The sequence below is a fragment of the Leopardus geoffroyi genome, chromosome C2 (assembly GCF_018350155.1).
Source record: "Leopardus geoffroyi isolate Oge1 chromosome C2, O.geoffroyi_Oge1_pat1.0, whole genome shotgun sequence".
In the NCBI taxonomy this organism is placed as follows: Eukaryota; Metazoa; Chordata; class Mammalia; order Carnivora; family Felidae; genus Leopardus; species Leopardus geoffroyi.
The window spans coordinates 55315529-55325532 of NC_059333.1; the positions used below are offsets into that span (position 1 = coordinate 55315529).

Here is a 10004-nt window from a genome sequence, read left to right on the forward strand (position 1 = left end):
CTGAAATGGTCACCCCTGAACATGCCCAAAAGATAATTGGCTTCTCTTCCTCTTGATGATGCAGACAGTGTGGAGTAGAAGGATGAGCTTTGGAATGAGACTCAGGCCCACTGCTTAAGAATCTTTGTGACTTTGAGCAATTTACTTTCTGCACCTCCATTTTCTCATTTTAATAGAGATCAAATAGGGACTTAAATGGAGACTATTATAGCTCATAACTAATTATCCAGGCTTTTAACATCTTTTCAAAGATATATCTCCATAGAGAAGACTCTCTTAACTTTTCATCTTTTTAAGGCTGTCTCTATAGGTGATCTAATTGAAAAATTTTTTTTCTTTTCTGTAGTTTAGACTCCATTAGCACTGCCAACTAAAGAGGAAAAAGATTTCTGGGAAGATAAAATCTCTTACTCTTCCATAGATTTTTCTAATGAGAGAAAATGATCTGTAATTCTGAGTTTTTATAATCATATTTATGAATTCTGCCAACTTAGAATCTTATTTCTCCTTATACTGTTTTACCCTTTGGTCAATATAATAAAATACTTGAACCTCCACTTTCCTCCCCGAATGGAGTTGGCAATATTTTTTAAAATCCAAAAATATATGTTCCTCTGAACTTGTTCTTATATAATTTTTTATACCTAACCTCTTTAGATTAGAAGGATGTCTGTCAGTAACAGCTTCTACACCCTCGCCCACTTAAAATCAGTATCTGCAGAGGACAGCTATGAAGCTGGCATGTGGTATATGAATGCATGTAAAACATCATCCAGTTTACTAAAGTGGGGAGCTGGTGGAAAAAATGTGAAGTCTTTGCTGATGGAATAAATAAAAATTATGCTTCTGAAATCTGTGCCCCTGAAGAGTTATGTGGACAGATTGTATAGTGAACAGGGGAGTAATCTCTTACCCATGTACCTTTTGGCTAGGGCTTGTGGGACTGTTGAAGGGAGGGAACAGATCGATGACTTCTACACAATCCCATCGAAGGAGTTGTTGGGAGAATCTTGCTCTACCCAAGTAGTTCTGAGAGTCCCCGTTTCTTTCCTTTTGAACACAGGAATGCCTTCATGTGGACTGCTTTAAGATTAACCTGTCTCAGGGCACCTGGGTGGCTCAGTCAGTCAAGTGTCTGACTTTGGCTCAGGTCACAATCTCGCAGTTCATGAGTTCAAGCCATATATTGGGCTCTATGCTGACAGAGTGGAGCCTCCTTGGATCCTCTTTCTCCCTCTCTCTCTGCCCCTCTCCCCCTCGCACTCTCTTTCTCAAAAATAAATAAACATTAAACAAAATAATAAAAAAAGATTAAGCTGTCTCACTAAATACTTCCTTTCAGCCTTCCTCAGTTTCCTTAAAAATCATGGGTCCACCCTTAGTGTGCAAATCTTCAGGGTCCTGGAAAGTCATTGTGATCTTTTACTAGTTTTCCAGCCTTGGAAAGGGTACTTTCCCTTTAGCAAGTAATGGGTAGTTGTTTCCAGAACTGGTTGTAAGCCATGGGCATGTTGTGTGGTCTGGGAATGCTAATTAGGAAAATGAAACCTGGCTTCTCTCTTTGACATCAGGATTGTGTAGCCTATTAAAGCAAAAACATCCTGGGGCGCCTGGGTGGCGCAGTCGGTTAAGCGTCCGACTTCAGCCAGGTCACGATCTCGCGGTCCGTGAGTTCGAGCCCCGCGTCAGGCTCTGGGCTGATGGCTCAGAGCCTGGAGCCTGTTTCCGATTCTGTGTCTCCCTCTCTCTCTGCCCCTCCCCCGTTCATGCTCTGTCTCTCTCTGTCCCAAAAATAAATAAACGTTGAAAAAAAAAATTAAAAAAAAAAAGCAAAAACATCCTAGCATTTCTTGGAGAAAGAACTGTCCAGATGACATCAACAAGAGCCCACATGCTTCGGTGACTCAGGTGTTGCTTAAATGCCAATGACAACTGGCTTGATCTCCAATTCGAAATGTACATGGTGGAGAATAAGTGGGTGTGAGGGGTATGTGGGGCACTTCCCTTCTTCCATTCTTTTTAAGAGGGCATGCACTTAGTGTTTTTGATTGAAAGGAGTTTTTAATCTCCTCATCGAATTCAAAATAATAAACACTCATGTGAATTGTAGGATAGATGCTTTAGAGATGTTGGTTTATTCATTCATTTCATCATTGGTTGCATTAGGTGCTAATTGGAAGTGGTGGACCTTTCTACCACATTTTTGTCTTTTTGGGGAAAAAGAAAACCAAAGCCTTATTGCAGTCTAGGAGTGCTGTACCTATTCTTTTTTGTCCACATGACTAGTCTGTGAGAATCTGAATCTCCTCTAAAATAACCACATCAATTGCTAGACATTGCTCTCAGAGATTTACAAATTTACAAATTGTATTATTAATATGGATTATTAATAATTCATTAATATTAATTATATTAATTATATTAATACAATTAATATTATTAATATGTATTATTAATATGTAAGCTAAGCTAGCAGCTCTGTAGTTATCAAAATTAACTTGGCAAAAAAGAAAAGAAATCTAGTTAGTCTTTTTTTTTAATCAGCTCAAAATGTTAAATAGTTTTTGTCAAAAGACCCAAGAAATACGTAATAGCCTAAGTGAGAATGGGAGCAATTGATGAAGTCAGGTCTTAGAAATCGTAAGATTGTTAGGTTAGTGGGAGGGGAGAAAGGATGTTTTGGGATGACAGAAAGTTGTGTCAGGGTAGGATATCCTTGTTTTATGATCTTGTTTGTTTGTTTGTTTGTTTTAATTTTTTTTCAACGTTTATTTATTTTTGGGACAGAGAGAGACAGAGCATGAATGGGGGAGGGGCAGAGAGAGAGGGAGACACAGAATCGGAAACAGGCTCCAGGCTCTGAGCCATCAGCCCAGAGACTGATGCGGGGCTCGAACTCCCGGATCGCGAGATCGTGACCTGGCTGAAGTCGGACGCTTAACCGACTGCGCCACCCAGGTGCCCCAGATCTTGTTTGTTTTTAATTAAAACTTTTTTGATTTGATGTATAAATTGACATACAACATCCCATTAGTTTCTGGGGTACAACATAATGATATATTTGTATATACTGTGAAATGGTCACCACAATAGATTTGGCTAAAATCCTATTGTAAAATGTAAATTGTAACACATGGTTACAATTTATTTTTCTTGTGATGATAACTTTTAAGGTGTAGGATATTCTGAGTTTGATACTTCAGGGATGAAACAATTCTGGGCAGGAATCCATCTATGAAAGTGTAGAGTAAGTGAAGAAGTGACTTAGTTTTAGAGTTCTTGATCTTCATTAAGAGAGTTTTGTATTTCTCATCACATGGGCATCAAAATCAGCCAGAATGTTGATAACAATGGGGATGGAGAGGGAGACTGAGTTTTGGTGCTAATTCTCAAAATCTCTGGGGCCCGATTGGAATTTAGTAGGTAACAAATGAAGGCATAAGAATGCCAAGACAGATGATCCAAGCCACAGACATTCATTAAAAAACATCTCACGCCTGATAAAAAGTACAGCATAGGGAATATAGTCAATAGTGTTTTAATAATGTTGTATTATTAATTAGTGTTATATCACCACTTATCATGGGGAGCAGTGAGTAATGTATAGGATTATTGAATCGCTACATTGTACACCCGAAACTAATATAATATTGTATGTTAATTATACTTCAATAAAATTTATTTTTAAATTTCATACCTATAAAGGATGTAAAGAATACTGTAACATAATTATATATGCCCCATCCACCTTAAATACAGTTGACACTCCCTAGGTACCTTCCTATATGGGAGTAAGGATTAGTTCAGAAGAAACAGATTCTCACAGTGAGATCGCAGTGAGATCTTGAAACCCTAATGATACAGACGTGACAGTTTGGAAATAACATTGTACGCAGAGATTGACAGCTTTATATCCAGATTCCAGTGTGAAAGAAGATGGGAAATGAGTCATCTCTTTATTAAGAAAAAGGAGGGGCGCCTGGGTGGCGCAGTCGGTTGGGCGTCCGACTTCAGCCAGGTCACGATCTCGCGGTCCGTGAGTTCGAGCCCCGCGTCAGGCTCTGGGCTGATGGCTCGGAGCCTGGAGCCTGTTTCCGATTCTGTGTCTCCCTCTCTCTCTGCCCCTCCCCCGTTCATGCTCTGTCTCTTTCTGTCCCAAAAATAAAATAAACGTTGAAAAAAAAAATTTAAAAAAAAAATAAAAAAAAAAAGAAAAAGGAAAAAGGGAAATGGTGCCTTTGGGAATGAATCACGTTTCAACTGAAGCTGGAAGGCAGTGGGAACCTACATAGGTATGGGCAGTGGGAAGCTTAACATGAAATGATGTTTTCAGAGGGCACAGAAAAGAGGTCTCAGAATTGCAGGAGAAGTAGGAGGCTGGGTCAGGGGAGGAGCAGCACAGAACCTGGGGAAGGGTATGTATGAGAAGATGAGAGTGTCTTATTCACAGTGTGAAATGCCAGCATTTGCAGAGACGTGAAGGTGGGAAGGAACCGTTCAGGGCTTTCAAGGATAACCTGTCAGAGGATTTCAGTGCATTGTTTGTGTCTTGAGGACGTTTCTACTAGAAGCAACTGCTTAGCCAAAGATTTAGGTGCAAATGATTTAGTAAAATAGTGCTCCCAGGAGAAACTAGTGAGGGAGTAGGAGAAACCAGCTCCACAGATGGGTGGGATAACATGACCCAGGTGAGCCAATCATGTGCAAGGAATTGTTTGATTGGGTTTCTGGGTAACACATTTCTCCTTAAAAGGTGCTGGCTGAAATACCTGTTCTTTCCATCAGGGTTTGGTGGTGTGCAGATGTCAGGTCTGAGACATCCGGGGCCACGTTATTACCATGAGCAAAGCCAGACTGTACATGAAGCAAAGCCAGAGAAGGTAAAGCAAAGATATGGGACCTGGTAAGATGGTTCCTGGGTCACACTGGCCTGGGACTCCCAGAATCTCAGAAAAAGTCCTTTGTTGTGTAAACCAAATTGTTCTGAAATTTTGTTGTCATTATTGTGATTGTTATTGCTTGTAACAAAACTGTAAATTCTCAAAGTCTTTAGACTCCTCTCGTGTTTATCCAAATGTGCTTTAATCTTGGAATTGAGAGCAATCAAAAATGAGTAATGACATCACATATTCGGGTTTAGCTTAGAACACAGAGGAAAAATTTCATAGCATTACAAGTAAATGAAAGAAAACTTCCTTTCTCATTGAAAAGAAAAGAGGAGATTATACTTCCACAAATATCTCTTCTAATTTATGTCTTCTGGTCTTGCAGTTAGTTTTTTTAAAATTTGAGAATGAAGAGACTGGGCCCTCCAAACCAATTTTCCCCATTGAATTAAGCTTTTTATTTTATAGCAAAACAACTTTACATCCTCCGTGCACTTCCTACGTTACTTTTCTAAATCTTCTGCATTCTTGTGCTCTTTGTGTTGTGTGCTCTGAGGTGGTTCTCCAAGTTGTCTTTGCAGGGCTTCTGCCTGCCTCTAGTCTGTGAATTCCAGAGATGCAGCAGCAGAAACAGATGGTTGAATTCCAAGTGTATTGTTGCTCTAGTTCCCACGTTTATTCATTTCCTTTCCGAAGATTCCAAATTCTTCCGTTGTTTTCTGAGGCATTTGCTTTCTCCTACAGTCACCTTCTTGGGGTCTTTTTTCTTAAGTTACCTCCTATTCCATCAAAGTTCTTTCCCCATGTTCTTCACCCACCACACCTGAAGTCTGCTGCATTTCCCTCCTCTGCCCCCAATTATTTCAAATGTCCTTATCTCTTGCAGGCTTCTTTTCTTCCTTCGGGTAATTTGAGAGACTTGATTGTTCCTCTTTTCCTTTTTGACATTTTGAGGATGACCCATGGTCATTTTTATCTCTTTGACAAATTCTTGTAATCTCTGCTTTATAAGGATTCAATTCCCATCTCCCTCCACTCAAGTAGCTAAGCTCGTCTTGTTTACTTCTCTCTTCTTGTAACCAAGTAGCATATTTTATTTCCCACTTTTCTCTACCTCCTACCTTAACCCTGCATTTCTCTTGTGTTTCCAGGTTGGTTTAATCAGAGTAATTCATTCGCCGAGGACCTGAGTAGCCTGGGTGGTTTTTGTTTGTTTGTTTTTGTTTTTTTTTTTCTTTTAATAAAAGATAAAACTAATTCAATCCACATAACTGACCTGAAGTACTGAGTTGACATTTTAATTTTAGAAGAAAGTTAGATCTGTTACAGGTTTAGGAAATAAGGTTAGTAAGGATCTGAGATTTGATTTCTATATTGCTATTTATATTCATCTAATTCATACAAGAATGTATACTTACTAGTTACATAGATGTGGTTTTTCTAGTTGGGAAGTAAAATTTTTAATATGAAAATTCAACAACAATCTGACATTTTTATGGTATATAAATTGGGTTAGAGAGTACCTCATTTCATTTTCTATTTTACTGCAAGAGTTAGTCACTAGAAAATAGGTCTGAAAGAGTAAGCAGTAGATTAACTGGAAACCTGTAAATATTTTACTCTCCGAGCCTCCACCTGTCTACTTTTGCTGACAGTATGTTGACACAAACATGATTTTATTGACAATTTAACATCTCCCCCAACTTTCTGCTCTGCTAATTGTACTTTCATTTGTTCAGGTTACAGTTGGGGATTTCTGGATTCTGACAACCCAAGACATTCAGATCTATTCAAGGCAAGTAATACTGCTTTTTGAATAAGTTTATCATTTTTTTTCTCTTCCCCAATTCAGTTTTAGCCACATATTTAACATAGCCACAGGACTTGTCTCAGGTAGAAAATGGCTGCTACTTTAGGGATGTACCTTTTTCCTATTTTTGTTCTTGGGAGTTCTACCTCAGAAGACATTGTGCAAAAGGTCCTGAAGTTGAAAGGAGAGGAGGTAGGAAGGAAGAGGAGAAAAGGAATTCCTTGAGGGCATTTAATAGAAATATTTCCTTGGTTCTCCATTTCTGTCATAGACTGGTGCTCTCCATGAAAACAGCACAGACTGATAAGAAATGGAACGTTATGAAATCACCTTCTCTGTTGTCTTTTGTAGAGAAGTTAGAGGCCCTTCCTTGTCTTCTCCATCCTTTTTCTACTGTTTTGTTACAAAATTGTTTCAACAAAAAAGTAAAATTTTCTCTCCTCTTCCCTTTTATTTGATATTCAGCTTAATTAGGATATGTCTTGGTCCTGGAACATGGATGTCCATTTAAAAATTCAATTTTGGGGGCGCCTGGGTGGCGCAGTCGGTTAAGCGACCGACTTCAGCCAGGTCACGATCTCGCAGTCCGTGAGTTCGAGCCCCGCGTCGGGCTCTGGGCTGATGGCTCGGAGCCTGGAGCCTGTTTCCGATTCTGTGTCTCCCTCTCTCTCTGCCCCTCCCCCGTTCATGCTCTGTCTCTCTCTGTCCCAAAAATAAATAAACGTTGGAAAAAAATAAATAAATAAATAAATAAATAAATAAATAAATAAAAATTCAATTTTGTCTTCATTTCAGGGACATTTTCTTCTATTTTATCTATGTATCAACAGCTTAATTTGATAGGCTTTTTACTTCAATTCCAATAACAATTATCTTTATATTGCATCATCTCTGTTTTATGGCTTAACTTTATCTAATTGTATTCATCTCTTCTTTCATCAGAATTATCAGGATGTATCAAATCTTTCTGTACCCTGGTGTGAGATAATAGAAAATATATACATTGGTCTCTGCCTTTGGATCCTGGCATAGAGCTCCTAAAACTCTTGTAAATTCCTAAGTGACAGGAGCAGTAGGAGCATCTTTTGTTCTAATGAGGGACTCTGAGTAGGCTCTTGGATGGAGGCTGGTCACCAGAAAGACCAAGCCATGATTAGAAGCTTGGAATTTTCAGCTCTATTGCCCCTTCTTTAGAGAGGGAAGAGGGACTAGAAATGGAATTAATTGATCATGCCTGCATAATGAAGCCTCCACAAAACTCCAAAAGTATGGGGTTCAAAGAGCTTCCAGGTGGGTGAGCACTTCTATATATCGGAAGAGTGACGCACTCCAACCCTTGGGACCCTCTCAGACATTGCCCTATATGTCTCTTCATCTGTCTGTTCATCTGTATCCTTTATCATATCCTTTAATAGACTGGTAAATGTGTTTTCCTGAGTTTTGTGAGCTGTTCTAGCAAATAATTGAACCTAAGACACAGGAAGTAATAGGAACCTCCAATTTATAGCCAATTCAGATACAAGTTGTGGTTAACCTGGGGACCTACAACTTGTGATTGGTGTCTAAAGTGAGGGGAGGCAGTCTTGTGGGACTGAACTTTTAAACTGGGGGTTCTGACTCTATTTCCAAGTAGATAGTGTCAGAATTGAGTTAAATTGTAGGACACTCAACTGGTGTTGAAGAATTGCTTGGTGTGAGGAAAAAAAACACCACACATTGGATAACTAGAAGTATCTAAAGTGTTCTATATGAGTAGTAAAGGAGACACACAGAAGAAATGTAGGGTTTTTTTTTTTTTGTTTTACTTTAATGTTTTTATTTATTTTTGAAGGAGAGACAGAGCGAATGTGAGGGGGCAGAGAGAGAGAGGGGGACACAGAATCTGAAGCAGGCTCCAGGTTCTCAGCTGTCAGCACAGAGCCTGACGTGGGGCTTGAATTCCCAAGCCGTGAGATCATGACCTGAGCTGAAGTCAGACACTCAACTGATTGAGCCACTCGGGCCCCCAGAAATGTAGGTTGTTTTTTTTTTTTTTTTTTTTTTCCCCAACGTTTATTTATTTTTGGGACAGAGAGAGACAGAGCATGAACGGGGGAGGGGCAGAGAGAGAGGGAGACACAGAACCGGAAACAGGCTCCAGGCTCTGAGCCATCAGCCCAGAGCCTGACGCGGGGCTCGGGGCTCGAACTCACGGACTGCGAGATCGTGACCTGGCTGAAGTCGGACGCTTAACCGACTGCGCCACCCAGGCGCCCCAGAAATGTAGGTTTTTAAAAAAATATATGGTAATTGGCTTTCAGTAGTATCTCTTCTGTACTTAACTAACTCTATATTTTTATTGGTTCTCTCTAGAAATTTTAATACATGTTTTGTTTCCTTAGTCACATTTTCATCTTTCATTTATCTTGTTTTTGTGTACTTGTTTTACTGTACATGTGTTCTGGGGATTACTTTCTAGGGATATGGATTTAATGTAAGAAAAGGCTTTCTGGGTTTTTTTTGAACTGTTTTATTCTAGGTTGGGCTTTATTTTTACTTTTTAGTCATTTGCATGCTATTGCTGCACCCTCACCCCTTTCTGGACTGTGGTATCTATTCTATATTTAGTGTGTCATTTTTTGGTTTTGCTCAATTAGTGACAAAACAGTCAAATTGCTCTGACATAGTATGTATGTGTTGAGTTGATTATTGCACACCACCACCCCCCGCCCCCACCCCCGCACTATATCTGAGATCTATGACCACTAACACAACCTCTGAGGTCACCATCTCATGTCAAGGAACTCTTTAAGGACTGTTATTTTGTATTCTATCCTGTTTCTTAGCCTGAGTTATTGGCCAGGGGTGGACATCGACCTTTGCAGTTTCTGATAGGTAACTGGGCTGAAGTCTTTTTTTGGAACCTGCTGAATATTCTAGTCATTACACCAGTTAGTTGGTGTGTGTGTGTGTGTGTGTGGTTTTCTAAAGGAGAATATGTCAGGAGGCTTTGAATGGTTTCTCCCATTCGAGGTACTGTTGTATAAGCTCTACTTTCACTGTAGAGTCCACTTTATTGTTTACATTCCCATTTCTTTCCTACTACTCCTCCAATTAAGAAAAAAAGGAGAAAAATGACTCCTCTTCAAATCTTGGTATTCATTTCCTAGGGCTTCCATAAAATGTACCACAAATATGGTGGCCTACAACAACAAGAATTTATTGTCTCAAAGTTCTTCAGGCTATGAGTCTGAAGTCAATGTGTCAACATTCCCTTTTAAGGTTCCAGGGGAGAATCCTTCCTTGCTTCTTCCAACTTCTGGTGACTG

The 10004-nt window shown here is 39.5% G+C and overlaps 1 long non-coding RNA gene across 3 annotated transcripts in view; it reads left to right on the plus strand.

The window, feature by feature from the left end:
• LOC123610833 overlaps positions 1–6707 on the plus strand; it is a 70886-nt gene extending 64179 nt beyond the window's left edge. For 2 of the 3 annotated variants that reach the window (XR_006718309.1, XR_006718311.1), the window contains exons 5-7: positions 4786–4880; positions 5773–6229; positions 6626–6688. This is a non-coding gene — a long non-coding RNA (uncharacterized LOC123610833). Of the gene's footprint in view, positions 1–4785; positions 4881–5772; positions 6230–6625 lie in introns of all 3 variants that reach the window. The other variant, XR_006718310.1, reaches the window with a different exon arrangement.
• The last annotated feature ends 3297 nt before the right edge of the window (positions 6708–10004 follow it).